Source organism: Bos taurus, chromosome 2 (genome assembly GCF_002263795.3).
Source record: "Bos taurus isolate L1 Dominette 01449 registration number 42190680 breed Hereford chromosome 2, ARS-UCD2.0, whole genome shotgun sequence".
Taxonomy (NCBI): domain Eukaryota; kingdom Metazoa; phylum Chordata; class Mammalia; order Artiodactyla; family Bovidae; genus Bos; species Bos taurus.
This window is the reverse complement of record NC_037329.1, coordinates 73,798,545-73,806,455: the sequence shown is the minus strand read 5'-3', so window position 1 is coordinate 73,806,455 and position 7,911 is coordinate 73,798,545. Positions and strand designations below refer to the sequence as shown.

The window sequence follows — 7,911 nt, the reverse complement described above, 5'->3', positions numbered from 1 at the left end:
GTGGAGGAAGAGAAAAAGATAGTAGCAGCTCATAAGTTGTTGGAAGGATTAAATGGGTTTACACCATGCCTAGAAAGTTAGCATTTTTGTATTATTGTCATCATCAGCAACACCAGAGAAAGACAGAACACTTAGATCTCTCTTAAATACGTCTCCTATGGGAAATTATACTGATTACTGTGGCTCTGGACCAGGAGAGTTCCAGTGAAGCACTAAATATAGGTTTTTGCAACACCAGATCATGCAATTTTCCAGGATATGGTGTATATATATTTTTCCCCTTGTTTTTCGGCATTGTCATTTTCAACAATAGAGAGGAAAGCATTCAAGAGCAAAACCACTTAAAAGTGTATTTTTATGGCTAAAAGGAGTGGAGGAATAGGAAATAGAGCCGGAGAATCCACCCCTGACAGTCTCCACTTCACACACTGTGACTGGAGGGACCAGCCTTGGCTGAGAATGAGGGGATGCTTCTCATTTTAATCTCTTTCTTTCTGTGAATTTTCTTGGAGATTCTCTAATCCAGTGGAACAAAGTTTAATTTTATTTCAAATCTTAAACAACTGAATGTGATCATCTCCATCTTGGCAGGATCACAAGTTCAGTAGGAGAGAGCTAGAGAGTCCCCGTGGCAGGCACGTTGTCCTCTGACTGTACCTGGTTTTGTCCTGGGATCATAGCCATGCTGAAAGCTCAGAGCATCCCCCTGTGAAAGAAATGGGATCTGGGCAGGAGTAGAAAGATGCAGCTGATGCCTCCCTGATAGTCTCTGCCCTGGACCCTCCATCCACAGACACTTTTCTGATGATGGATGCATGGTTTTGGCTCCAGACCCTGATCAGAAGACAGTTTGATGCTGGATGTCCTGGAGTGCCAAGAGAGCACAGGACCCAGCTGGAGGTGAGAGACCAAGTCACCTAAGAGGCTGGACAAGAATTCAAATGTATCTCCCTCTTTCCTTCCCCATCCCTACCCCATGCTCACACCTGCCTCCCCCCGGGCACTTAGATTTAACAGCTGGGACACTTTCTGAGGACACCAGCCTCTCTAGACAGTGAAGCCCCACCCATCTTTTGAAATCTATCCATCTGCCTCCTCTAGAAAGTCTATAGCTCCCCCTGCAACTCACAGATCTCTGTCTCTAGGTGACAGGCTCTGTCCAACAAGCTCACTTGGCTCTGTAGACACCCTGCCTGCATGTTCAGGTGGAGTCAGGAGCTATGTCCTAGGATGCTCCTGGTTCCTGCTGGGTTTCACTTGGTTTCTGTTAGAGGCCATGTGCAGATAAGTAATAGCTTCTATGGAAGAGACTTCCTGGGCTGAAAGGGCCCAGCCTGGGTCCAAGAGACTGTGCTGTTCTCTCACTACTCCCTTTCTCCTGAAAGGCAGGATGGCATAATAGATGGTTACCATGGGGTCCATTGTCTAGCTGCCCAGTGGCCAAATTCACCCCATCACTTACCAGCTGTGTGGTCTCAGGAGTATGAACTGACATCATTCAGGGTCAGGCAGTAGAAGTTCTACATACCAAGAGAAGGAGATGATCCAGAGGCAGGCTCACTGATTCTGGAAACTTCTACCCTTGGCGGGAAGGGGCGGGGAGGGGGGGATTGGGGGGGGTGCAAAATGACCCAGCGACCTAAAGGAAGAACTGGACATGGTCCTGTTGACCATCAGTGGCACTTCAGCAATGTCCTGTCTTATCACATAGGCTGGGACAAAGGTCATTCCCACAAAATGCATTTCTGCCTAAAAGAAAATTGAGCCACTTGCAACAACATGGATGCAACTAGAGATGATAATACTACATGAAATAAGTCAGACAGAGAAAGACAAATAATATTATCACTTACATGTGGCATCTAAAAGAGGATACAAATGAACTTATCTATGAAACAGAACAAACTCACAGAGAACTCTTGGTTGCCAAGATGGGGAGTGGGTGGCGGAGGAATAGACTGGGAGTTTGGGATTAGTAGATGCAAACTATTGTACAGAGAATGGACAAACAAGGCTACAGTATAGCACAGGGAACTATATTCAATATCCTGGTATAAACAATGATGACAAAGAAAAAGAAAGGAAATTGATGGCCTAACCTAGAATCTTATTGAGGAAACAAGATTTATGTTACTTGAAAACTAAGGGAGGATAAAACCTGCCAATTCCCCCTTTAGAATTTGCCTTTAATTAAAAAAAAAAAAATTACTCATAGGTACACAAAGGCCTCAAGAGCATCCTTCCATCTTTATCTTTGACTCCCACTTCACAAGCCTGGCATTCCCATTAAAATCCTCTTTCATAAAAATTGGTTTTGAAAGCAGATTGACAAGAGAGACCTTGGTGATAGATGACACTGTCCTTTGTAACCAAAGCCATTTCTGTTGATACTGCTACAATCAGCAACCACAAATGAGCTCATAAAATCAGCCATGTCCCTCATTCAGGCCAGACACCTGAGACCTTCATAATTCCATGCCTGACCATCTGTTGACAGGGGCTGGCTCTATGTATAATTCAATCAACCAGCCAACAGACCAGAAAGTACATGCTGAGTCCAAGGTATGCTCAGCTCTACGCTGGGAGTTGGGGGATGCTGAAGTGGTATATCCATCTTTTCCCAGATAGTCACTGAGAACTCATGATTTCTATGGCACCCACCTTTCTAGATACTAGGGGATAGGGAGGTAAATGCAAACAAAAGGTTACAGTATAGTGGGAGAGACAGGTGATAAATAAAGAGATTATTTCAGATAATGGTGAGTGTTATGGAAAAAATTCAACCAGGTAATGGTGCAGTTACCAAGGAGAGTGTGATTGATAAGATGCTATAAAAGTTGGTCCTCACCCACAGAGGGTTACATTCTAATGGAGGAGAGCCCCTGACTCAACAACGGTGAGTCCAAAGCAACACACTTTAGTGTGGTTGAGGCCATCAGGGATGTGAACTTCACAGGAAGGGATGGGAGACAGGGACAGTGATATTACTTGAGATGCAGCCAGGAGGAGAGTGTCCTGGAGCCAGTCTTGAACTACAAGTAATTCAGAGAGAGTTAGCAAAATCCAGCCCCTTTCATGAGCCAGATCTTATCATACCCATTTTACCAATGGGGAGACTGAGGCTTGGAGAAATGAAGTGACTTGCTCAAGGTTTGCTGCTGGTCAGGAATAGTGCCAAGTCTTAGCTACCCAGTGCTCATGAAAATCTGATGCCATTGCACTTCAGATGAGCACTCAGCACCTAAATTTTAGAGAACAAGGTCTCAAGCATTATCTTTCCACGCTTCATATGGCAGGTAAAACGAGAGGAATTCTGAAAACATCAGGCCTCTGTAAAATCTGCAGCTCTAACTCTGGCAGCCTCAGTGGCTTCTGTTAGGCTCAGCTGGTTGCCTCCCCTCACAGGATCTGAGCTCACCTGAGTGACAGCTCTGTGGCTGCTCAGCTGGCAACCACAGTAGCAGCTTTAGGTAATAAAACAGACAGGGGCCCAGCTTGTCAAAGAACTCCCAGTTCCACTGTCATCACTAAACACATATAACTCTCCCTCAGCCATCATACACCAGCTCCCGATTACCAGGGAAGGTAATCAAGAATGGCATCAGTCCAGAGGTCAAGAAGGTAGCTTGGTTGGAGATGACCAGCCTGAGCAACCCAGGGAGTGGGACTCTGGATATTTAGTGTTTAGGATATGCTTTTACTTCAATTTTCTTATTTATTTACTTTATTTATTTTTAACTGGAGGATAATTACAATATTGTGATAATTTTTGCCATATATGAACATGAATCGGCCATAGGCCAAAGGAGACACGTGTCTCCTCCTTTTGATCGCCCCTCCCTCCCCACCCCATACCTCTAGGTTGTCACCAGGCACCGGCTTTGGGTTCATTGAGTTATAACTTACACACACTGAATGCATCTCTTTTTCATCGAGTTCAATGAATTTCAACAAATGCACACAGTCATACACTCAAGGATGTGAGTGCTTCCAACAGGTCCATCTGTAAAATGTCCTACCCAACCATAGTGACCTCACCACCTGCATGGTGGCCCAGAGAACCCTCTTAGATGTTTGAAAACAGACAGTCTCAACCACCTGCCCCTGATAGACACTGTACTATCTGGGCCACCTAAGGTCCCTGAGAAACCATGCAGCCAAAGATCTCTGTTCATCCACCAACTGACAGCCAAGGCCCTCTGTTGGGGAAAGAAGTAGTCTTGTTCTGACTGCAGAGGCAACACTAGACCTTTGACTGAACAGACGCCCTGAAAGGAGTTACATGCCCAGCTGCACAACTGAAAACAGGTCTTGGGAACCAACAGATAAGGAAGGGAGTAAGTCATGAAGCTTTCTGGGCATGGGAATCTGGCCAGTTCCCAGCGATCAGCAAACATTCTGAGACTTATGACTAGAAATACAAGCATTTAACGTAATAGCCAGAGCTGCATCTTTGCATGTAAGCTGATGATTACCAGCTAAGCTGTAAGGAATCCCACTTTTATCGCCAAGCCGTAAGCTTTTGGGGACTCCTTCAGATGGTGCTCTGAGGTCTCGCCCGTGAGATGGACACACTATCAACTGAGGACTCCAGTTTGCTGTTTGAAGGACCTCCTACTTTGCTTGAATCTGGATTTAAGTGCTTCCCCAAATTTGCTGATGTATATTTGACTTCATTTTGTTAATATATTGTTTGCATATCTTTTGGGCTTCCCCAATAACTCGGTTGGTAAAGAATCCACCTGCAATGCAGGAGACGCCGGTTTGATTCCTGGGTCAGGAAACTCCTCTGAAGAAGGGCTAGACTACCCAGTCCAGAAGGGATAGACTGCCCACTATTTGGGGGCTTCCGTTGTGGCTCAGCTGGTAAAGAATTCTCCTGCATCGCAGGAGACCTGAGTTCGATCCCTGGATTGGGAAGATTCCCCTGGAGAAGGGAAAGACTACCCACTCCAGTATTCTAGCCTGGAGAATTCCATCAACTGGGACCGGGGACTCCTGTTTGGATCTAGACATGTTTCCCCAGTTTGGAGATGCATACACTTGTTTCTTACTATACTACTGGTGTATTGGGAACTGTTTCCCCAATTTAGTGACTATAATTATATATATACACATATATGTAATTATTCTCCTATTATATTACTTACCTTCTTATGTAACTTACTATAAACATAATAAACTTCTTTATTTCTTACCAAAGTGTAGAGTGATTATTTTGCCAGAAAATCCTCCAAACCTGAAACCAAAAGTAAGTCTTTCAACAGACCATAAATCTTTCAGAACATCTCTCAAGCTCTGGCTACCTGAAAGGCAGCAGAGTGAGTGCGGAGGAGCCCTAACTCGGCAGGCAGACTGCAAATCCCATCCCACCCCTTCCCCATAGCTCAGCTTCCCCTACCTGGCATGGAGAGCCTTCAGCACCTCCTCATACGTACATTATGAGATGCCCTGAGATGTGTGAGATGTTTGTGAGCATGGCATAGAGTAAATAGTGAGTGTTACATAAGCACTACCTTTATCTGTGGACCCAGGAATGAACAGAGAGGGGCCAAGTCATTACATAGATGTAAGGGAAGAAAAAAGGCATTTGATCAGGAGAAAATGATTGACTTAGTGGATTGGGTTCTTGGCTTCCCACTTAATCTTCAGAGAAGAAAACGGGCTGTTCATTTGGCTGTTGGTGTCCAAGGTATAGCAAGTTATGAGTGGGTGGGGTTGGAGATGAAGTAGATACCAGAGGTGGGACCTAATCCCTTTGACCATACCTGACCAGGGCCTCCTGGAACCCCCAGTTGTCCTTTGGTGGTTTCTTTTTTTAATAGTTATTTTTATTTATTTATATATTTGGCTTCACTGGGTCTCAATTGCAGGATGTGGGATGGAACTCTGGCCCCCTGCATTGACAGCATGGAGTCTTAGCCACTGGACCACCAGAAAATTCCTCCTTTGGTAATTTCTTTTTTTAATATTTTTTAATTTATATATTTGGTTGCACCAGGTCTTATTTGTGACATGTGGGATCTAGTCCCCTAACCAGGGATCAGACCCAGGCCCCCTGCTTTGGGTATTGGGAGCACAGAGTCTTAGCCACTGGACCATCAGAAAAGCCCCTCCTTTGGTAATTTCTTTGTCTCAAAAGCCATACCAGGGCTGGGTCATTCCTTCTGTGGCCAAACCCAGGAGGAGTCCCTGAGCCCACATCAGGAAAACAGGTTTGAGCAGAAAAATCCCAGGATTTCCTGGAATGGATAGATCCCCCAACATAGCTTAAAGTGTAAGCATGACACAAGGCCACGCCTTACCCCTCGTAGCTACACCTGGATGGACTTTTGCATCCCTCAAGAGTAAGGTCTGGAGGAGGAAGCCAATGTCATCCAAACAGGGGAAGTTCAGTGTGGCCCACAGCCACCAGTCAAGGTAGAGTGCATGCTCAGCCCCTAGACATCTAACAGGATCTAACCAGGATTTAACCCTTCTCAGATCATTGCCCACTGCCAACATCTCAATCTGCTCATCTGTCTGCCTGCTGTGATCTAAGAGACCATGGACCTTGTTCTTCTCAGCCCCTACCATCCAGATCAACTCGACACAGAGCAGGCCCAGCAAATGTTTATGGAAAAGATGAACAAGGGAAAAATAAACAAAGATGTCCGTCATCATTACCTATGTGTGTTTATGTCAGAAAACACAGTGGCACAAGCTACAGTGTCACCAGGACTTGGTCTAATGCAAAGCAGGCATCAACACATGCTTGGTGAATTAATCCAAATTAATGAGGATTCCACTGGGAGGTGTCCATTTCTAGAATTTCCTCAGCGGCTGAAGTCTGTATCTTGGAACTCTACTTAAAGTATAGAAGTATTGTTAAAATTTTAGTGTGTATATGTCAGGTTTAAAACGTCCCCTTTGCTGCTACAGTTGGCTGTTGTTTTTATTTAGTCCCTAAGTCGTGTCTGACCCTTTGCAACCTCATGGAGTATTGCCCACCAGGCTCCTTTGTGCATGGGATTTCCCAGGCAAGAATACTGGAGTGAGTTGTCATTTTCTTTTCCAACGGGTCTTCCTGACCCAGGGATTGAACCCATGTCTCCTGCATTGGCACATTGGCAGGCAGATTCTTAACCACTGAGATATCAGGGAAACCCAAATTTGGCTGCTGCTGCTAAGTCGCTTCAGTCATGTCTGACTCTATGTAACCCCATAGACAGGCTCCTCTGTCTACTCTCATCAAATACTGTGGAGAATACGAAACAAATTAAGATCACTGGTCGGCTGTGCTTTGTATTAATAGCACAGAAAACAATGTCTGTGGGAGCAGAATCAAAGTATGCTTTCATTTTATTACCAGCCCTATTTTAAATTTTCTCATGTTACAACTAATTCACTGTATGCAAAAAAAAAAATGTATTTTTAGATCTCATCAAACTGCATTGAGACTTCATGCTGGAAAATGATTATTAAAATATTGTGTACACATATAAAGATCACTGGCCATTTGTACATAATATATATCTTAGAGGCTTATAAAATGTTTTATCAGCTATTGTTCCCTCTTTTCCTTGGCTACCAGGAAGCTTAGCACCAATGTAAAGTCTATAAAACTTGAAATTTTTATTGCCCTCTGTGTTTCTATATGCTGAACTTATAAATATTAATTCACTTTCCTATCTTGATTGTCATTCTTGCCTGATTTTCTCACCCATTTACTTTCTCTTATTTTTCTGTAAGTCTCATCAAGTCTATTGATGAGGATAGGTATAAATAGACAGGTTAATAGTAGATATACATATACATGTATGCATATATATGCTTTATAATGCCCAGATTCATTTTATACTTCTCACAAAACTAATTCAATTTGTTCCAAATCCCTGATTCTATGGTTTATATAATTTCAAAGCCCTGTCT

At 43.9% G+C, this 7,911-nt stretch overlaps 1 long non-coding RNA gene across 1 annotated transcript; it reads right to left on the bottom strand.

Annotated features, from left to right (window-relative positions):
* Positions 1–341: 341 nt before the first annotated feature.
* LOC112442355 (uncharacterized) lies at positions 342–1,389 on the bottom strand. Its single transcript, XR_003030469.2, has 2 exons — positions 1,130–1,389; positions 342–706 (listed from the first exon to the last, which is right to left on the bottom strand). It is a non-coding gene; the product is annotated as an uncharacterized lncRNA (long non-coding RNA).
* Between the last annotated feature and the right edge of the window lie 6,522 nt (positions 1,390–7,911).